Consider the following 23,667-nt stretch of genomic DNA (forward strand, 5'->3'; position numbering starts at 1 on the left):
ATATTCCACTTGAAATGTAACTTTTAAAAGTGATCATAAATGTCTTTGGGAGTAGATAGGGATTTCCCTGTCACAGATTTGGACATAAAAAGTCTACACACCCCTGTTAAAATGCAAGGTTCTTGTGATGTAAAATAATGAGACAAAGATGAATCATGTCAGAACCTTTTGTTTATGTGACCTATAACGTGAACAATTCAATTCCAAAACGTTAATCTTCTTCTGGTGAAGCCATGCTTTTGTGGATTTGGATGTGTGCTTTGGGTCATTGTCGTGCTGAAAGGTGAACTTCATCTTCAGCTTTCTAACAGACGCCTGAAGGTTTTGTGCCAAAATTGCCTGGTATTTGGAACTGTTCATTATTCCCTCCTCCCTGACTAAGGCCCTGGTTCCAGCTAAAGATAAACCACCCGAAAGCATGATGCTGCCACCACCATGCTTCACTGTGGGTATGTGTTCTTTGGGTGATGTGCAGTGTTGTGTTTGCGCCAAACATACATGTTGGAATTATGGCCAAAAAGTTAAACCTTGGTTTCATCAGAACATAACACATTTTCCAATGTGCTTTTGGGGGACTTGATGTTTGTTTTTGCAAACTTCAGGTAAGCTTGGATGTTTTTCTTTGTAAGAAAAGGCTTGCCACCCTACCCCATAGCCCATTCATATGAAGAATAAGGGAGAATGTTGTCACATGTAGCACACAGCCAGTACTTGCCAGACATTCCTGCAGTTCCTTTAATGTTGCTGTAGGCCTCTTGGAAGCTTCCCTGACCTGTTTCCCTTTCGTCTTTTCATAAATTTTGGAGGGACGTCCAGTTCTTGGTAATGTCTCTATTGTGCCATATTTTCTCCACTTGATGATGACTGTGTTCACTGTGTTTCCATGGTAGATCTAATGTTTTGGAAATTATTTTGTACCCTTCTCCTGACTGATATCTTTCAACAATGAGATCCCTCTGATGTTTTGGAAGCTCTCTGCGGACCATGGCTTTTGCTCTGAGATGCAACTAAAAAAATGTCAGGAAAATCCTACTAGAACAGCTTAACTTTATTTGGGATTAATCAATCTCTTTAAATGATGGAAGGTGTGTAATGACTTATTTTTAACATGGGTTTGAATGTGATTGGTTCATTCTGAATACAGCCACATCCCCAGTTATATGAGGGTGCACACTTATTTAACCGGATTATTGTAAGGTTTTTATTTTTCATTTTTCCACATTGAAGAGTGGAAAAAGTTCTGCCATGATTTATCTGTCTCATTATTTTACATCACAAAAACCTGGCATTTTAGACTTTTTATATCCACTGTGTGCAAAATTAATAATACATTGAATGGCATGGACATTTATGTATAAATATGAATAGGATAACAATAATTTTGTAATGCTTAGCAGAAGACAAATCCAAACAAAGATGAAACACAAAGAAGAAAGGTTAGGGTATTGGTTGGGTTTAAGGGAGACATCAGCTGGAGAGAGGATGAAGGAGAAAGGACAGAGAAATATTTCCTACTCAGGTTGGTCTCCCAGTTGCTAACGTTTGACATCTGATGCATCCAGGTGTACTCCCACCCTTCCACATGGTGGCAGCAAAGGACAGGGGGAGATTGACTCCACCTTTGTCACTTTTTTCACCTCCCCAGGTAGAAAGTGACACATAAGCCCAGATCTAGGATGACTTAACCCATACTCAAAAACAACCTTAACCTGAAGAATGCTCAAATTCTATCGTAGGCGGAATAACTCAAAAGAAACATCTGAGCAGTTGATATCTGTCATTAGAATGACAAGGATTCCTTAATAGCTTTATAAATAGATTGTAGCAGAGACGTTTTTGTTATTACATCAATGGAATAAAGCCAAGTCTGATTCCTCTTGTGTAATGAGAGTGATGTCAATAGTTTTCCTGACTACTTTTAAAGGGCTGCATGCTAGTGTCTGCCTTGAGTGATGAAGGAACATGTAACAACCAATACCGTAGATGACAGTGTGCTGTAAGTATGTAGGCAGTATACAAACGAAAGGACACAAAACAAGACAAAGGACACAAAACAATGTAATATGCCCATATATACACCGGTGCATAAATGTAACAATGAAACAAACCATACAAAGACAATAATTCCCAATGGAGCAAGACAAACAGAGTTATATACACTCACCTAAAGGATTATTAGGAACACCATACTAATACTGTGTTTGACCCCCTTTCGCCTTCAGAACTGCCTTAATTCTACGTGGCATTGATTCAACAAGGTGCTGAAAGCATTCTTTAGAAATGTGGGCCCATATTGATAGGATAGAATCTTGCAGTTGATGGAGATTTGTGGGATGCACATCCAGGGCACGAAGCTCCCATTCCACCACATCCCAAAGATGCTCTATTGGATTGAGATCTGGTGACTGTGGGGGCCATTTCAGTACAGTGAACTCATTGTCATGTTCAAGAAACCAATTTGAAATGATTCGAGCTTTGTGACATGGTGCATTATCGTGATGGAAGTAGCCATCAGAGGATGGGTACATGGTGGTCATAAAGGGATGGACATGGTCAGAAACAATGCCCAGGTAGGCCGTGGCATTTAAACAATGCCCAATTGGCACTAAGTGGCCTAAAGTGTGCCAAGAAAACATCCCCCACACTATTACACCACCACCACCAGCCTGCACAGTGGTAACAAGGCATGATGGATCCATGTTCTCATTCTGTTTATGCCAAATTCTGACTCTACCATCTGAATGTCTCAACAGAAATTGAGACTCATCAGACCAGGCAACATTCTTCCAGTCTTCAACTGTCCAATTTTGGTGAGCTCGTGCAAATTCTAGCCTCTTTTTCCTATTTGTAGTGGAGATGAGTGGTACCCGGTGGGGTCTTCTGCTGTTGTAGCCCATCCGCCTCAAGGTTGTGCGTGTTGTGGCTTCACAAATGCTTTGCTGCATACCTCGGTTGTAACAAGTGGTTATTTCAGGCAAAGTTGCTCTTCTATCAGCTTGAATCAGTTGGCCCATTCTCCTCTGACCTCTAGCATCAACAAGGCATTTTCGCCCACAGGACTGCCGCATACTGGATGTTTTTCCCTTTTCACACCATTCTTTGCAAACCCTAGAAATGGTTGTGCGTGAAAATCCCAGTAACTGAGCAGATTGTGAAATACTCAGACCGGCCCGTCTGGAACCAAAAACCATGCCACGCTCAAAATTGCTTAAATCACCTTTCTTTCCCATTCTGACATTCAGTTTGGAGTTCAGGAGATTGTCTTGACCAGGACCACACCCCTAAATGCATTGAAGCAACTGCCATGTGATTGGTTGATTAGATAATTGCATTAATGAGAAATTGAACAGGTGTTCCTAATAATCCTTTAGGTGAGTGTATGTAGGCTATTGTCCGGGTAAAGTGTTGGTTGCTCAGCGTGGCGCTACATGCCCTCTCACTCACCGGCGCTCCATCTTGTCGGTGTACTAATTGCCGGCGGGAGATGATGGAGGCAGCGCATCCCACAGACACACCAGCGTGTTGGTGTCTTTATGTTTTTTTCATTTTCGCATCTCCTTTATGCACTCGCTACAATCCCACCTCACAGATAAGCAAGTTACGTTAATTAGTTGAGTGGAGTCTTGTGTGAGCAGAAGCAGAGCATTTGCCGACTGCATCGTTGCTGAGCGGTGGTTGATACACAAGCGATGTTGAATGCAGGAGAGAGGGCCTGACATTTGGTACTGCTGGGGCCGTTACATATATTGTCACAATACAGTCATAATTTTATGTATGTGTTCCTCCCATTATGACCTTGTTCTCACACAACCATTCATGGTTAAATAAAGAGGTTACTTTGTAATAGGTAATGTATCAATGGTCTTATTCTGGTGACGTGGTGGCATTGCTGCCATTTTGAAAGCAAAAATAATCTTGATATTCAATCAGTAGTGACGTCATTATATGTGGTACACTCTGCCTGCCAGCTGTTGGCTAGGCCTGGGTGGGATCATTTTATATTTAATGTGAAAGTTTAAACTATCAATGTAGCTGTAAACACGATTACGGACAGACACAAGTAACAAAGTAAATGCAAGATTTTTGGATTTTCTTGCAGATTTTATATCCTAGTTTGGCATACAGTATAACTGTCAATACAACAACATTATTAAGAACGCAAGTACGGTTGTTTTAGACACTGCCACAGATTTGCGAGCTGACCAATGGTGGATAAAAATGAACTTGCAGTTAGCTTTGAACTTAAAATGTCATATCTGAAAGCCTCAGCTTAATCCAAGGCTTATCAGTCAATATTTATATGGTATGTACAAATAAACAATATTACAATTTCAGGTCACAGTGCACTAATTGCAGTGAATAGCGCTGTGGTGGAGGCAAACTTAATTCTGTGAGAGTAAGGGTTTCTTGACATTCCAACATAATGTTTTGTACATCACATTAGATATCTTTCAAATATCATTCTTATTTCTCAGACTCTGAGTAAGTTGACCTAACATTTCCACCTGGCTGACATCCAACACTCATTCTGTCCTCTTTGATTGTTACATCCACATTGAATAAGGAAATGAGAAATTGATTGTTGATGCACTTTGTCCGCAAAACTCAATAATCCTTTAGCCTGAGTCATTAGGAATGTTTCTGAACATTGAGTTCTAATTCATCTGTGAATAAAGAGAGTGTCCAGTCTCCAGTGCCAGGAGAGAGTTCATCATGAGTTCTGAATGTCCTGTATTCTCCACAAGAATACATTGTTATTGAGCCTCTTTATTTCATCCCTGAATCACCCGTGAGCCTCTGTTTTTGCCATTAGTTTGCCTTTTGAGGTAATGCTGTGGGGGATCAGTGATGACTTTCTCTGATTATTGAATAAAATATAGCTGGAGATTTCCCCCCAAGAAACGTAGGTTAGTGTTCTTTCCAACGCCATTGCTGGAATTGTCTAGTGTGATAATCATTGACAAGGATTTGGCTTGACTGTCACTGGGGATAGCTGCTTCCAGGCTTCCACTGGTGAATCGCTTCGGAGGTTGTTTTCCACGGGTGCCCAGAGATCGGCAACAGAGCTAAAAATTGGGTTTGTTATTTATTAAGTTTGGGTCTTCACGAAAATGTATCGTGAGAAGCAGTTGGAGCTTTCTGATCTGATTTGGTTTGAGCTACTGTGTATTCAGCTAGGCAGGTTTAGTGGGGGAAATCGTCAGCCGTGGATGGGGGCGGGGTAACGACTGTTCGTGACCAGTGTTCGTGTGTCTTCTTCGTGAGCGACACCTGCTTTATCCCTTTCAAATTCACACTCTCATTCTCTATGTGACACATGCAAGAGAACCCACATGCACGCACAAAGCCACTCTCAAAAATACATGCACGCGTTCTTCTCTCTCTCTCTCTCTCTCTCACATACGCGCACACACACACACACACACACACACTCTCTCAAACACACACCCACACCCATACATGACACACACGACACATCCACAAGCACAAAATGCTCACCCTGCTAAAACAGCTGTGCTTTTCTCCCAGCTGATTTATCTGAACAGTTAGTCTCAGTCTGTTGCTGCTGTTTGAATCTCACTAGGAGCAGTGACACTATCGCAATCAAACATAGATAGCCAGTTACAAACAAGTTTGTTCGTTATATCATACAATGAGCTATAGCACAGAGAACATAGCAATTATCAGCAATAATCGTAGCCAAAATCTACAAGCAGATTCTCTGGCTAGTCTGTCATTGTCACCAAGCAGACTTGGCTACATTGAGTGATTGATGGGCATGGATTTCAGTTTTTTTCTATTGGTTTCATTACACCAGACAAACTCAGAGAAGCACGTCAGTCACTTGGCATATATTTCAAGTGACAGCACAACCCCAGTCATAACCACATTTAATCTGTTGTATTTTAAAATGGGCAATATTCTCTTCCCTGTGGTTAGCTTTTGAAACAGGAAGTGTGCATGTGAACCTTGACATTACATTTGCACTTAAAGTGGTTCCAGGAAATAGAATGGAAATAGGTAATAGACTAGCGGAAATAGAATAGCGATTTCAGGAAAGGCCAAGTAGACACTCTATTCACAATGGGGCAGATTCAAACTTGAGTTAAGCGTGCGTAAATGGACCATACTTCCTTTTTCATGGACTTTTCGGTCTGGGTGTATTCTTACACTCAAATTTACGAATGAGGTGTTTTAGACAGCTATTAGTTTGGGTTGGAGATGTTGGTGGTTGTTTCTATTGATACACCGTGTTCAAAATGTATTTCCTTTTAATTCTACTATTTTTAGGCTTCAGGAATCTGCTGCGTCCAAGTGAAACAATATTACATTATTTGTATTATTCTCAATCCATTGTAATTGAAAAATTAGCACTTTGATGATAACAAATATGTAAGCCTAAATGAATTGCCCATAGATAAGAGGGATGTGAATAAAACGCCTATTTTAGCTTATCACAGTAGACAAGCATATCACATTTTTCAATATCAACTTATTTTTAATGGGTCCTTATTACAGTGTCATTACAACATGCATTTGTAACTAAAGGTAATTGAATGAGCTTACGAAAACAGAACTACACTACAAGATGCAAACCACTAGTTAGTTAGCTAGCTAGAGCTGTCAAGTGGAAAGTGCGTGGAAAAATATGATCTGGCACACTAATTCTTCATCTGTGAAACATGATGGAGAGGGTATAGCTTGATTATGTATGACGCCACTGGAACTAGCCTTCACTGATGGTGTCACTGCTGATGGCAGCAGCAGCAGAATGAATTCTAAAATGTACAGAAACCTGTCTGCTAATATACAAACACATAAACCTAAGACCAATGTACCTAAAACCTAACAAAAACTGAAAATGACTGCTGTACAAGCCAGACATTACCACAGAAAGGCCAAAAAGACCACTATAAGATCATTATAGACCTGAGCCACCTGAGCTGGCGGTTGTTGTCTATGTTACAATCAAGCAGACAGCGATGTTCACGAGCATTGTAACCAGAAAAGAGATCGTAAAGAAAAGCTTCCATCAAGAGGCCGTCAGACTATCAAACAAACGGCCTTTCTGCTCCTTCACATACTACTTTACACTCCAGCTCATTTACACACACATATGAAGAAGCACATACTGAAATATGGAGAGACAAAGGGAACAGATGGAGGACAAAGGTTTAAGGCCCTGAGGGACATTTTATTAGAGCATATAGAAGTAGTAGGAGAGGAGGTGAGGAAAGAATCAAAATCAAAGGACCAAACACTTTGTTGGTTAGGCGCCGTTGTCTCCGGGCTGGCCTCGATTGGAATGGGTGCGGATGGTCGTAGCTTCGGCGGCCTCCCCACCCTCTTTCTCCTTGACCTCTTTGTCCCTCCTCGGCTCCTGCGTCCCTGGAGCTGAGTAGCCGTGAGGGCAGCATGGCTTAAGGTCATCATCTTTCTGCCCTCAGTCACCACTGCTTCCTTCATTCCAGCTGCAGTAACTTTCCAGTCATCTTCTGTTTCGGCTCCAACCCTTAGCTGCTCCTTTGGAGCCCTAAAACACTTCCTTTGACAAGGTTCCAGTGGAAGGCAGTTGACTGGCCCTGCTGTCTGCCTCCAGAAGGTCCCGGGAACCTTGTTTTGAGGCATTGACAGCAGGTGGGGACGCGTTTGCCCCACAGTACATACATACACATCCAATCCTGCTTACTTACTCGATTGGTAATTGTGCTTCAATTGATTCAATTGATTTCAGGTTTAAGAGCTGAGACAATAATTTTGCTACACCCACCTCAACGTCTGCTACAATGCACGTGATAATGAAGCTAGGAAAGTTTGCAGACCACCCTGCCAAGTGTTGCAGTGGGCGGGGGCAGGAGGAGATAAATCAAATTCATGATGTAGCAAGATGGGGGCTGCAAACGCTACAAATGTAATCTGTTTTCCTCCAGACAGGATTTTATTAGGTGACCAACTGCATGGCACAAAATACTTTCTGTGTGACTCAGGTTATGTTGTTCATTTGATGCTGCCTTGTCTACGGGACACATTTCTGAAGTGTACATTCACTCTGGCTATTGACAATACCTGTTGCAACACTGCCAAATTAGTGCTATGAATGTTCTATTCCAATGGATTTTTTTTACTCTCCAGAGGATTGTGACTCATATTTCTGTGTACAAGTTGTTTTTGTATAGGGAGAAAAACCCTGCTGTCAGAGAATAGTCGTCACCCTTGTCTATGCAAAGCAGAGCAGGGAGTCCTTGTACTTATCATGTACATTTGCAACTAGTTAGCCACCAGGATTGGCAGACCTGCTATCAGCAAAAGTTCAATGACAACAAAAGGGAAAACTGCACAGGGAGTGTAGTGGACAGACTCAGAGAACTTGGAAGCAGACCTGGGTTTAAATACTATTTGAAATATTTCAAATGCTGGGAGTTCTTGATGGGCCGGATTTACAGTTTTGCAAGGAATCAGTTGGTTTCATTGTACCAGGCAAGCTCAGTCTAGTTTTGATGTTGGATCTTAAGTATTTAATCCCATGTCGGGCTTGGAGCAAACAGAAGATTGGTGGGTTCAAACTTCTTCCATTTCAAAATGATGGACCCACTGGGCTCCTGGGAAACATCAAATACCTAGCAATTGTTTTTCATATAACCTTTGCCAGATCTTTTCCTCAACACAATTCCATCTATGTGGTTTAGAGTTCCTTGAACTTGACTGGATGTGCACAGGTGCACTCCTATCACGTTTGACAAAATGTCAAAAAAGTGTTGGGGTCTGAATACATTACAAAGGCACTGAGACATCTCAAAGATGATCAAAGGACACCGGGGGCATTTGAGCTAAATTTGGAGTGTCATGGAAAAGGTTCTCAGCACTTATCACACATTTCTGAAAATGTGTTTTTGCTTTATCAAAAGAAAGTGGAGCAATTAAAGGGGTCTGAATACATTCTAAAGGCACTTCAAGTGAACTTGAGCTGAGCAAATAATGTTGCTTCCGTAGTTTCTCACCTCTGAAAGCATGGAGAATTTCCTATGGGAATGTAATAGTTGGACAACCTATGGATTCCACTGGTTCAGTGACCTTTAGGGCCAATAACATGTCTCCATGGTGTCTGCTTTTTTCCCTTTCCATGACATCATGAGTTCAAATTCTCTGGGGTGTCTGACTGTGAAGTAATCAGTTAGCCGATTTTTACAGACCCTGTCTGTATGGACACTTCAGTACTAAGAAGCTTTGGTTGGTTCAGGGGTTTGTTTGGGTCTAAATACTCAAGGAGTTTAGATTTCAAATCAAGCACTTGCCATGACGATCAGTAATAGATTATCTGCTTTTTTACGAAGGTGTTTGTGTATGTATGGGATTCAACATTAACATTGGCAACCCGTTATGGGGACAATGGTATTGGAACAGGTTCATATCATGTCCAAATTGTTTTTAGTATTTTTTATTTTTAGTACTCACACCAAAAACACTCGGTATCTTCTCTGGTGATAATCTGCTGGGCCTCTAATGCAGCCATTCTCTGTTTTGTTTTTTTAATCAATATTAAAATCTGGTGGTTAACTTTTTTGGCCCTGAAAAACTCTGTTGTTGCTATGACGGTATGTCTGAGGTCATTACCCAGCTGTATGATGAAGCTCCGCCTAATGAGTTAGGAAGGATTTGTTGTACTTTAGCAGACAAGTTGTTTTTTGTACTCAGAATTAATTCTGCTGCTGCTGTTGTCAGCAGTTACATCACTGTGTCAAACAGTTCCAATGCAAACTTACCTGCACAAGACACGCTTTGCCATCACTCTGGTACATGTAGCTCAGCTGTTGTAGCTCAGCTGTTGAAGTCTCCTGCAGATGGTCCTCTTGGAGAGTGTTCCTGATCCTTCTGACACTTTTCCTCTATTCAGTTAAGCATTATTCACTCTTCTACTGTGGAGGTCTGCGGTTGCAGATCTCATCAGTGCTTTTGATTTTTAATGATGCTTCAGACTGTTGTTTTGGAAAGCTCAATGTTTTGGCTATGTTTCAGAATAATACTTCAGATTTTACAATGGCATCCTTGACTTTCAGTGACACTGCCTTGGTCTTCACGTGGACATTAACAACTCTTTTATGCTTGCAAGCCCCCTCTCCCACCCGTCATTCTCTTGGGCAGCTCTGCCCGTCATCCCCTCTGCCTGGCTAAATTAACATTCACACAGCCCTGCCTTTTGTCCACTCAGACAACAATGAAAACACCATTAGTCGCAGTATGGACTGCCTAGAGTATCGGTCAAAATTAGACAATCTTGCACTAATTAAATGATCACCCAGATGGCTTCAGTTCCTCTCCAACTTCTGCTATTCAGACAGGGATTTTTCTGGAAGGCCAGAGATCAGAGAGGAGCTCAGGAGTCTCAGCCACAAGGCTCAGAGTGTGGGGTTATAAAGGCTCATGCAGGGCGTGAGAACTGGGGTCATGGAAAAAAATACTGCTGTGCAGATGGTACGGGAGAGTGGACATGGTCTCCCACTGGCCTGAGCATTATCTTGAGCCAGAAGCAAACAGTATAATGGGATACTGCAGATCTCTGGCTTCAACAAAAGCATGTTTTATGTATCAATATTACATTCATACAAAATGTAATTGACGCCATGACTCACAGAATAATAAACTGTTACATTTAATGTATCTTCCTAAATCTATAAAATGTGTCGCTTAAGGAAACCGTTTCAATCGTTGTTGAGGAATGATTTACATGGGGTTCAACAATTTCGCTTTGGGTGGAACATTAAATGATATATAGCAGAAAATGTAACTGCTTTGGATGTTAGATACCTTTGAACATTGCCAGCAATGTAGAAATCCAGAGCCTTGCAGACACAGACTGATTGCTTTAAGACAGGCATTTAATCATTCATACCAGAGCAAATAAGCTCTTCCTAAAGGGGAGTATCCATTCCTTGAATTTTAGTTACAGATTTAAATATTTTCTCTGAATGATATTCATAAAATTATACAAAGGATAAGACAACAGAAAGAGTTTGAAAGAAGGCTTGATGACTGAAGATTAATTTAGTGACGTTTACATAATGGTGGGCAATTTTGAATGAAACGTACAGCAATACAAATATAATCATGGTAAGGCCTGATGAAAAGAAGGCATCGTTCCCACGGAGCAAAAAAAAGTATTTAGAACTCCTTCTCAACTAGTAAAACTAGTTGTTTTCTACATTCTTTGCTCTGTGTGTTATGAGTGAACTTGAGAATTTGTTAAAGATTAATTATTCCCTGCCAGCACATAATCAATGGATCTTGGGTGAAATATCCATATGCTAGACCCGACAGCAGTGGCCATTGTCACTCAGATCCTAGGCCTACTGTAAAATTATTATAATGTGGTTTGAGGTTATAAAAAGACCCACAGGAATTATGTGTCTGGTGCCTGCCAGCACTGCAAATATATAGCCAACTCAAAATGCACGCTATCTGGGCTATCACAGGGCCATGGCTCTAATCCAATAGCGTAGCCAGCATTGACGTGCATGCTGGTAGAACAGCATGTTTCCACAAAGACAATCCTTAAGACACATGTTGCTTTTTGAAGCTCTTTCCAGTTGAGTGTTTCACCCCCGTAAACTAACACAGAGGGTCTTACTGCATACACAATTCAGTGAGTCTCAGTCTGACGCAGGAGGGTAAGCTAGGCAAGTAACGCAAGGTGACTCATTTCCCAGGAAGAGAGAAAAATGTGAAAAGATGTGAGAAGAGAGGATTAAAGCGAGTCTAGAATACACAGAGTGGCTAATAGAGATTGCAAAGAAAGCGGAGAGCTCATTCTTTGTCTATTGTTGTGTCCACTGTCCTGATCAATTTATCGCCATGCGCTTTTCACACCATTCAGAGACATACAGTATTGGCTGCCAATACTTCTATAACTATACAGTCATTTTGGTTGACGTTGTCTGGTTGGGAAGATAAGGTGACCGGTTTCCTGTGGAGCGAATAATCTTCCAGAAGTTGGCCTAGGAATTGACAAAATCAGAAACTAATTGGCACCCTAAAATGATGAGAAATAAAATAGACAATATTAAACACAAATTATACAAATACTGAGAAATATGTGTTGGAGAAATGCTATAATACAAAAAACATGTTTAACTAGTGATCTTTTTATCTCAAAGACAAAGGGGTCAAATATTTTTTAACCCTGTTTTCAATCCCACACAATATGAGGAATTTAGCCTTTGCTAAATGTTTAATTCTCAAAACATTGAGAGGGATCTTAGAAAATTCCTCCATACAGAATCTTTCCAGGTCCTTGTGATCCTTTTGGTCGGCGCATATGAACTGCTCTCTTCAATTCAAGCCATTTATTTTCAGTGGGATTCAAGTCAGAGACTGAATGGCCATTGAAAATATTTTTATATTCATGCATATTCATTCTTATTATTCTACCAGTGTGTATGGCTTAAAAGCTCTATTTTCATATCATCTGATCATAGCATTTGTTCCAGAATCCAATCCAATTCTGTTTAGCATACTCCATACATGAGAATGTGTTGCAAGACATGAATAGAGGAGGTCAAACATTTAAAACCAGACTTTTTTACTGTATTTGTGGAAGAATTGGACTACTTCAGAGTGAGTCGTTTTATGTAACAGTGTGGTAACATTCCAAATTCCCCACTATCAACTGACCTGCTGACATCCTTTCCGAAGTTCAACCTTTTAGCACCGTGCCCTTCCGCAAGACAGTTTAGCAAACTCCTGTGGAAAATGAATGGCATCAATCAATGACTTTCTTACGTGAAGATTGAAGTTTGCATGTTTTCTGGCAGTTACCCCTCGTGATGGTGGGTCTGGGTGCACATGCGTACTTGCGGTCACTTGTATATGTGTGTGGCTGGGCATGTTGTGTGTTTGGTAAATGAGTGTGTTCGCCTGCCTTATGTAACACGGATAAATTGTTATTTCCAACAGGTCAAGCATGCTACGGGAGACAAGGACTCACACCATTACAGGCTACTAGAGCGTGGTGCATGTACCGCTATTACGTCGAAGTGAGTGCAAACGTCAACGAAAACTTCCTGTCTTCGCTAACGATTAACAGGAAGTGTTGGGGTTGCAAGCTGAACTTTAACTCAGAATGCAATGGACTGAATCCATGTCCACTCAAAGGAAATACATAGGGGAACTAAAGTCTGTACATTTGCCAAGAGCATTGGTTGGAAATGTCTAGCTGTTAGCTGGGATAATTAGCCACGATGCTAGAGGCTGATCAGCAGGGCAGATAATTATCTCCGGTAACAAAACCGTGCTTATCAGTCAACTACAACTGACAATGTGAATCTAACATTTTCTTACTGAAGCATTCTTAACACAACTCCACTGACATGTTCTGACTCAAATTAACCACCTGTCCACTGTAAAGTGGTCAGAATAATTACCTCACAGAACTGTTTTTTTACGTACTGCGAGGTGATGGCCTTTACGCCATACCATTCAGTGGCAAAAGATAAAGAGTGATTTTCCTAAAGAGCTAGCTTAATCGTCAGCCTTCTTCATACACACTACACACTGCTAAAGGATTACACCTAAATGCCTTTTGCATGTTGCATTACCTTTGGTGAATTTGGAATTGGGACTTTTACCATGATATTAAATGATCTAATTTGTTTTTCCATTAACATAGACATTCAAAGTGTTGAAATAGATTCATGTGACTATGCTTGACAGTAGCATCCTAGTTAATGAAACAACATGCAAAAATATTGGCACACAGCCACTTAGACCTTGGATTTTAAATTAAACTAAGCAGTTGGGTAGTTTACCAATTTCCCTCTACTGGATTAATACAAAATCCTATTGGTGGCTTATTGTCATTTGATACATTTAAAAGAGCCTGATAGGTTGATTTATTATTTTGTTATTATTAATACATGTGGATATAATTATCTTGGCTCCATGATTTTTCTTTCCTAAAACAGAATCATTATATACATCACGATCAATCCTTTAATTTAGCAGCCACTTTTATCTAAAGCAAATTACATTAAGCATATGTTTTGCATATAATGCAAAATTCTTAGGATACCTGAAAAAATACAACCATGTTTCCAAAAAAGCTGGGACGCTGCCTAAAATGCAAATAAAAACAGAATGCAATAATATGCAAATAATTTATCCCTAGATTTAATTGAAAATAGTACAAAGACAACATATCAAATGTTGAAACTGTGAAATGTGATTGTTTTTGGAAAAATATATGCCCATTTTAAAGCAACATGTTTCTAAAAGGTTGTGACAGGGGCATGTTTACCACTGTGTTGCATCACCTCATCTTTTAACAATTCTCTGTAAGCATTTGGGAACTGGGGAGACCAATTGTTGTAGTTCTTGCTTGACAGGATTGCATGTCTCCTTTGTTGTAATTTTCATCTGGACTCTTTTTCTACGGAGCCATGCTGTTGTATTACGTGCAGAATGTGGTTTGCCATTGTCTTGCTGAAATAAGCAAGGCTATCCCTGAAAAGGACATCATCTGGAACACAGCAATTGTTGTGCCAAAACATATATATATATATTGGTCACCATTAATGGAGCCTTCACAGATGTGCAAATCACCCATGCCATGTGCATTACAGTTTTTTTGGATTGCTTACACACTAAAATTAAAAGTAGTACACTATTAGCAAAACCTTACACTCAAGAAGCAAAACATCAGCCCATATTTGCAAAACTATAAGCACATTGTCAACCTCACACTTGTTGCAAAACTCTACACACAGTGATTTGCAAAACACTAAACACACTTAACATACATTACACACAAAAATCTATCATGAAGTCACTTCCTTGCAATACCAAAGCACTGACTGTCAAATTACCGCACCGTCCAACCAATTGGTTCAACACAGTCATCAGGTGTTCAAACACTTAATTGTAGACACACCAATCAGGTGTATAAGCACTATAAAAAGCAGCAGGTGAGTTAATTGGTCTTTAAGCACAATGGAAAGAGTCAGAGAAAGAGTAAGACGAGGAGGAGAACGAGGAGGAGGAAGGGGAGGAAGAGGAATCAACAGAGGAAGAGGAAGAGATGGAGACCATGCTGGAGGTAGAGGTAGAGGAAGACAAGAAGGTGCTCAAAGAGGACCGAATCTGACAAATGAGATCCGCGCAACACTGGTTGACCACGTTGTCAACCACGGCCTGACGCTGAGGGAGGCTGGACTGCGAGTACAGCCAAATCTAAGCCCATACACAGTGGCAAGTGTGATAAGAACATTTCGACTGGGAAATAGGTATTGTAAAAATATCATCATATCAAAAACATCTGCACGGTTTCAGTAACTGCTTACAGTACTGTATTCTATGCACTATCAGCACTTCTGTTACCTTTTCCTGTGAAATGACTGTACTATTGTATACTGTTTTTTTTTTCTACATAGGATTGAGGGTCAGGAACGACAAGGGGGAAGGCCTCAGGACAGTAACATGATAGGGTATGTTCACAGAACAGCAAGAGAGGGAGATAGTAAACATGGTTTTGGCCAACAATGCTATAACACTCAATCAGCTCCAAACTAACATTGTCAATAACCACGCCAGTTTCAACGATATCCATCAGGTCTCAACATCAACACTGGCACGCATCCTAAATAAAAACCATATTCAAATGAGGCAAATTTATCGAGTGCCTTTTGAGCGCAATTCCGAAAGGATGAAACGACTGCGGCATGATTATGCAGAGGTATGTATTCACTTTAGCAGTGTGATCTTGCATTCTGTCTCAATCTTTTACTGTACTGTAATATGTATACTACATCTACACTGAACTACACAATTTTGCCTGACACTGTTCTTCAGAAAGCTTTACGAATAGATGGAGAGGAGATCCAGCATGAGTTCATTTACATAGATGAGGCTGGGTTCAACCTGACGAGCACACGAAGGAGGGGAAGAAACATAATTGGCCACAGGGCTATAGTCAATGTCCCAGGGCAACGTGGGGGTAATATAACACTCTGTGCAGCCATTACACAAAATGGGGTCCTCCACAACATTACAGCAGCAAATCAAATCGATCATATGCAATGTGTCTTTCCACCGCTCTGCTCTGGTTCAGAACTGGTTTCAGCAACATCCACATTTCACTGTCCTATATCTTCCACCATACTCTCCATTCCTCAACCCTATCTCCGTATATTTGTACTTTGTTGATGGTAGCCTACTCTAATCATAGGGAAGTAGAAGTGCTAAAAGTGTTTTAGGTTTATCACAGCAGAATGTAACTCGTGCAAACAGAGTATAGTAATGTGAAACATGTGTGTTTCATATGGTAACAAAGTGTGTTTTTTAAACAGAAGTGTATAGTTTTTACAAGAGTGTTTAATTATGCAAAGGATCTGTAGTGTTTTGCTAATTGGGTGTGTGGTTGTGCTAATTGTGTGTAGTGTTTTGAGAACACGGGCCCTGTTTTGAAAATCGTGCTTAAGCAATCCAAAAAAACTGTAATGCACCTGAATACCATCACATATGCTGGCTTTTGAACTGTGCGCTGATAACAAGCTGGATGGTCCCTCTTCTCTTTAGCCTGGAAGACGCTGCGTCCATGATTCACAAAAATACCTTGACATTTTGATTTGTCATACTACAGGACAGTTTTCCACTTCGTCTCAGTCCATCTTAATGAATTGAGCTCGGTCCCAGAGAAGGCGGTAGCAGTACTGGATCTTGTTACATTTGTGGATGCTGCGACGTATTGTGTTCACGGACAGTGGTTTTTCCAAGTGTTCCTGAGCCCATGCAGTGATGTCCACTACAGAATTGTATCTTGGTTTATGGCCTTGTCCTTTGCGTATAGAGATTTATTTGGATTTTCTTCATCTTTTTATAATATTTTACACCATAGATTATGAGATCCACAAACTCTTTGCAATTCTACATTGAAAAATGTTATTCTCAAATTGTTGCAATATTTGCCTGTGCAGAGCTTCACAGAGTGCTGAACCCCTCTCCATTTTACTTCTGAAAGACACATCCTCTCTGGGTTGCTCGTTGTATACCCTATCATGTTACTGTCCTGTTGCCAATTAACCTACTTAGTTTTGAGATGTGGAGCTGCTGCCCCCGCGACCCAATACCGGATAAGCGGATGAAGATGTTCCGCCAGGTTATTATTTTTTTTTTAGCATTACACAACTTTTCCAGTGTTTGGTTGCCCCTGTCCCAGCTTTTTTTTAAATGTGTTGTGGTGTCACGGTACGGCGAGCAGCAGCGCCACACTTCCGTGCACCCTCAGTTCCCATCACGTTTGAACTTATCTCGGACTTGTTTTGTGTCAGTTGTCTTTAACCATGCACAACTATCACATCGTTTGTAAGTGTTTAAATGTTTCCCCTCTGCTCCCCGCAATTGTGGATCATCATCGTTGTTGAGTGTGTTGCTGTTACATGTAAGTCTTTAGAACCTTTATGTACAGTCGTTTTGCTGCTTAAGTCAGCAATTTACTTTTGTTTGGTCGTGCGTGGTATTTGTTTAATTAAAGCCAATACCGACCGCATTCCGCCTGCGCCTGGTTCCTTACTCCCGCAACCCATGTGAACATTAAATTCCAAGTGGGTATATATTTTTCAAAAAACAATGACGTTTCTTAGTTTCAACATTTGGTGTTGTCTATTGAATATAGGGTTAAAATCATTGTATTCTGTACATTTTATACAGCGTCCCAACGTTATTGGAACCGGGTTTTAGTTGAAACCATTTATTTGAACAGCCTTTATTTGCTTAAAATATGATAAAGTTCAAGGAAACACAAAGAAACATTAATACAAATACAAATCAGTATTTTGCATGGTCTCCCTTACAACTGTTGCCTCATTTTTGTGGTAAAATCTTCTGGGTTTCTTGCAGAATTTGTAATATTTTTGCTGCATTTTGTTCTTTTTCCTGCCTATCAAGTATTTCTTGTAAGACTTTTCTTCATGATCAAAGCATGTACTTAGGTGCCAGATTACTCTGATGCTGAGCAAGCAATATTGAATTTCCTTCTGTCTGTAAAGGAAGTTAACTTCAAGTACCACACATTAGATCCAGACAGCTTATTGGGTTTTCCACAGTTTTTGGTCCTTGTCACGGTTTGGTGGGTGCCGGAAGTCATCACAGGCATGTTGGTAGATCAACAGGTCCAAAAGGCAGATTTATTGAACCAAAAAGGAACAGCACACAAACAATCACCAACAACACCATGAAAATAAGGGAACCTTAAATAGGGTCCCCAATCACAGGCAACGCTCAACGCAGGCCAGCTGCCCCGTACTGAAATAAAACACAGAGATTCCCTGCCAGGTTCTGACTATGGCCCCCAGTGTAGAGGCCAGGGGCATCCTCATAGCCAGGACCTGACAGTCCTTAACCTTTTGTCATTTCTTTACATTTCTTCTAGACTTTTGTGTTCCAACAGTTTCCTCCCCGTAGGAATGAGTTCCTTGTGTAGCGCACTGCTTTTGACCAATCAACAGGGTCAAAGGGTCACATGTTACTGTGTTGAAGGGCTGGAAACTAGGCATACAAGATTAATACAATTTAGGAAACATAACCTAACAACATTCAATTACCCATAAACACTCCAATACACCATTTATTTATTTATTCTGCGGCACACCTCTTACTGGTTTTCTACAATTAACTTTTTTAAAGAGATCAGAGGCATTTTGTTAAATGAACGTAATGATTAATTTAGGGCATTGTTTTGCAAATTACATTATTTGTGTTAACCATTTAGAAACCTATATTTACTGTGTATTGGCTGTCTGAGAAAATCTGTGTACTTAATTCTATGTAAAGCAACTATTCTGAAATAGGAAACTAAATTCAATTAAAATGGCCCCCTATTCTCTATCCAGGGCATCAGTTGTGAGCAGGCCTGGTGAAATGTACCATATGTACACCACACTGAGTAAACAGAACCATTTGTGATGCAGCCATTCAATTAAGAAGTTGAAAATATGTCTTTTAAATGTTTTTTCTCAGTGCACTATAAATGTACTTACTAAGCCAGCATGTAAAAGGCATTCTTGTACATTGAATTGCTTGCCTAATTTTAGTCTATGAGGTAAGAGTCTGATTAAATGCTGTGATACAGGCATCATATAACTAAGCAATAAGGCACAAGGGGTTGTGGTTTACGTCCAATATACCCTGCCTGTTATTAGAAACAACGCATTGTGGAGTGCCTGGACACAGCGCTTAGCCGTGGTATATTGGCAATACATCACAAACTGCTGAGATGCCTTATTGCTTTTATAAACTGGTTACATTAAAAGTAATGTGACTTCATACCCATGATAAACTGTCTCATACCATGCCAATCAGCATTCCAGATTCCAACCACCTGGTTTATAATATTTCTCAAATCCACTCTTAATTCAGCTTGTCATTGATATGATATGATTATGATTACTACCATGGTAAACAAAAAGAAAGACAACACAGTCCAGTAAACACAAGAACATCAACAATGGTGCATGACCCAATGCTCTACTGTTTGGTAAAACAGTTAAATAATTTTGTGAAAATTAGCCCCAGGACATGATTCTAGGCGGGTTTTTATTTTTTGTAGGTTCCTTTGTTCTCTGAATACATGAGGGATTTAAAGTGCATTACCAATTCAAACTGTCCATACAACAGCTCATACTAAATGCAAGAGTCTGGAGAGAATAGTGTTTCTGGACATGAGTAGGCAGCAAATTAAAACAAAAGGTTTCTCTCATTAACCTTAGACAATTCATGCTGAAAAACAATTAAAAGTTCCAGTTAATACTGCAGATAAAATCCTGTGTTGCATAATGCATAAATACACAAAGTTGATGAAATAAGTGACAACAGTGTTCTGGATAATTAAAAATTACTTATGGTTCACAAACCTGGTTGTTCAGGTTGAGTTCATTTTCGACTGATGTTGTCCCTGAGAGAGTATATATAAATATTTGTTCTACCTTTCTTGGTGAATCTGTTGCTCTTGGACATTCAACTGAACATTTTGGGTTAGATTCACCCTGTGTGTTATTGTTTGTAGTTTGTCACTGTCAAGGTTGCGTTCCGCGGTTCTTCGTTATCCTGTGGGTAATGCCTCGTATTGAATGATCTCTTTGATGTGTGTTTGGCTTGAAATGTGCCCATGGCCCCAGAGTTGGAGCGGTGGTTTGGCCCCCTGGAAGGGATGCCCTCTCGGCCCGTGGCCAGTATCACCGTTTCGGTCAATGCATGTTTAGGTGTTGCCCTCGGTTCATGCATTCACTCTTTGGGGTTCAGGTCCAACAACATGATTACAACATGACTGCTAGGTTTTAGAATGTTGCAATAAAATTGTATGACAGTCAGTTTGATACCACAGCATAAAAAAAAAAAAAAGTTAAATGTCAAAACCTCTTTTTGAAAACATTTACTTCTCAAATCAAACAGTTGAGACAATTTTGTCTCAGCATTAAGTACATTATTACCAATCTTTATGCAACCTGATACAAAGTTTTAGAATATCAGATATATTTTTTAACTTGTCAAAGTCAATCTGCAAGACCGTGGCGTCCCTAGGCCTGGGCGTCCAGGGCTATAGCCCCAGTTCTTTGAATAGCACTGGATCTCAAATTGACCAAAACATTTTTAAAAAAATAGACCCTGATCTATTCATCTATAATTCCGATCGCGCATTGTGACGATGTAGATGTTTAGGCCGCTAAAATGTACATTAAGGGAGGTGTGGTCGCTAACAAACACAATATAAACAGAAAACAGTGATTGGAAACAGGTGCGTCCTTGGAATGTGCTGCTGCAGTACACCGGCGAGGAGGAGCACCAGAGAGGAGGAGCACCGGAGAGGAAGGGGAGCCGATGAGCCACGCAGAGCAGACGTTACAGTAAAAGTATCCATACATCAACAGCAACTTGACCAATAGAAAAGGAAGTTGGCAGACAATTTCACTTGCTTCAGTTTCATAACATCAACCTTTAAATATGGTTATTAAATAAATGAGGAGTCAAATAATTTCTTACCTCAATAAACTTGCTCACTAAAGCACTATACACTTAACAATCTCATCCATTTTGTAATAGCGCTTTTTCATCACTATGATGATAGCTATCTAAGTACGTCAATACATTCAGCTAGCATTTGGAGCGAATGAGCCAGCACTTTATAGCTAGCTTTGATTATACAGTGGCATCATAATCCTAGGCAAAAAAAACAAAAGTAGTGCTGTAATACTGTTTTAGTTTGTGCCATCGGTTGGCTCACTACTGTAGCTCTGCAAATTCAGCTATTGTGTGAACCAACATAAAACAAACTTACTGGATTAACCTCACAATAGCTACGTGCACTCTGTGCCTTTCAGACGATAGACACAAACACAATCACCTTGCCAGCTAAGGAACACTGCACTCACCTAAAGGATTATTAGGAACACCATACTAAAACTGTGTTTGACCCCCTTTCGCCTTCTACGTGGCATTGATTCAACAAGGTGCTGAAAGCATTCTTTAGAAATGTTGGCCCATATTGATAGGATAGCATCTTGCAGTTGATGGAGATTTGTGGGATGCACATCCAGGGCACGAAGCTCCCGTTCCACCACATCCCAAAGATGCTCTATTGGGTTGAGATCTGGTGACTGTGGGGGCAATTTCAGTACAGTGAACTCATTGTCATGTTCAAGAAACCAATTTGAAATGATTCGAGCTTTGTGACATGGTGCATTATCCTGCTGGAAGTAGCCATCAGAGGATGGGTACATGGTGGTCATAAAGGGGTGAACATGGTCAGAAACAATGCTCAGGTAGGTCATGGCATTTAAACGATGCCCAATTGGCACTAAGGGGGCCTAAAGTGTGCCAAGAAGACATCCCCCACACCATTACACCACCATCACCAGCCTGCACAGTGGTAACAAGGCATGATGGATCCATGTTCTCATTCTGTTTACGCCAAATTCTGACTCTACCATCTGAATGTCTCAACAGAAATCGAGACTCATCAGACCAGGCAACATTCTTCCAGTCTTCAACTGTCCAATTTTGGTGAGCTCGTGCAAATTGTAGCTTCTTTTTCTTATTTGTATTGGAGATGAGTGGTACCCGGTGGGGTCTTCTGCTGTTGTAGCGCATCCGCCTCAAGGTTGTGCGTGTTGTGGCTTCACAAATGCTTTGCTGCATACCTCGGTTGTAACAAGTGGTTATTTCAGTCAAAGTTGCTCTTCTATCAGCTTGAATCAGTCGGCCCATTCTCCTCTGACCTCTAGCATCAACAAGGCATTTTCGCCCACAGGACTGCCGCATACTGGATGTTTTTCCCTTTTCACACCATTCTTTGTAAACCCTAGAAATGGTTGTGCGTGAAAATCCCAATAACTGAGCAGATTGTGAAATACTCAGACCGGCCCGTCTGGCACCAACAACCATGCCACGCTCAAAATTGCTTAAATCACCTTTCTTTCCCATTCTGACATTCAGTTTGGAGTTCAGGAGATTGTCTTGACCAGGACCACACCCCTAAATGCATTGAAGCAACTGCCATGTGATTGGTTGATTAGATAATTGCATTAATGAGAAATTGAACAGGTGTTCCTAATAATCCTTTAGGTGAGTGTACATTGCACTGTAAACTTATCTAATTGTCTTGTATTCAAACATCTGCAAACACTGGTTAATGTTACTGTAGCTTGCTAGCAAATGTCAGCTAACCGCTAGCTAACATAAAGTGTGACCTGTAATTCAATTTAGTGAAAATGAAGGCTGGTGACGTTTGTGTTTTATTGTATTGAGTGTTAGAAGTAAATAAATGTATAACATATCCTTTGTTTGAACTATTACTAAAAGTCAGCCACCAACGACAGACTGTCAGACTCCCACCCATGCATGTACTGTACCTGAACAAGGTGCGGCTGCTCAAGGCTGGAGGGCAGTGGATCAAACCATTGTGAGGCGAATCTTTTGAAACCTAAAAACGTGCTATTAAACGTTGATAATCGTCGATAGGTGCTTTCATTACATCATAATAATATTATTGAAATTACATAGTTATACTTACAGTGATATATTGGGGGGGACAAATCATAGTTTTCCCCAGGATGGGGGCATCGCGTCGGGATTTCCGCCTATGGAATGCATCATTAGTGGACAAAAAGTCAAATATATAGTGAGGTTTTGAATCTCATCAGGGGGTGCTGAGGCTGTGACAGTGGGCACTAGCGTCCCAGCACCGCTTCTTCCAACGACTATGTCTGCGTTTGTTTTGCGTTGGTCCTACATCCCCCAAGAGTTTAGCATGTCCTGTATGCGCAATGACATGTCTTCAGGGTCGCCAGATTTCACTGACTGTAAACTGCACACTCACCTGCAGACTCCACAATAAAACCGCATGTACCCAATTTTTTCTATACCATCTACCATCTGTAAATTGACTAGTCCCAGTCCAGTTTTGCCTGCACCCTCATTAAAAATAGTCAATTTTCACAGAAACAGCCCCATCTGGCAACACTGCATTTCATGGGTTACCGATCGAGCTGGTTTGCTAGCAATGTTAACACCATGCGCATGTAATGGAAAAACGTCAACAGGCGTCTCGAAAAAGTATGTTTAACTACTGCATTTGGTTGGCTAGCCAAGTGTGTTTTTATGGTATGGTTATCCATGGGATAATCACCA

The 23,667-nt window shown here is 40.6% G+C and overlaps 1 long non-coding RNA gene across 2 annotated transcripts; it reads right to left on the reverse strand.

Annotated features, from left to right (window-relative positions):
- Nucleotides 1–10,999: 10,999 nt before the first annotated feature.
- On the reverse strand, nt 11,000–23,342 carry LOC109616295. 2 transcript variants are annotated; one of them, XR_002197407.2, is made up of 4 exons: nt 23,051–23,342; nt 22,890–22,960; nt 12,667–12,735; nt 11,000–11,990 (listed from the first exon to the last, which is right to left on the reverse strand). It is a non-coding gene; the product is annotated as an uncharacterized LOC109616295 (long non-coding RNA). The 2 variants fall into 2 exon arrangements; XR_002197406.1 differs by lacking the exon at nt 11,000–11,990 and having other exon boundaries at nt 12,650–12,735.
- Nucleotides 23,343–23,667: the final 325 nt, after the last annotated feature.

This window comes from Esox lucius, chromosome 11 (assembly GCF_011004845.1).
Source record: "Esox lucius isolate fEsoLuc1 chromosome 11, fEsoLuc1.pri, whole genome shotgun sequence".
NCBI classification, from domain to species: domain Eukaryota; kingdom Metazoa; phylum Chordata; class Actinopteri; order Esociformes; family Esocidae; genus Esox; species Esox lucius.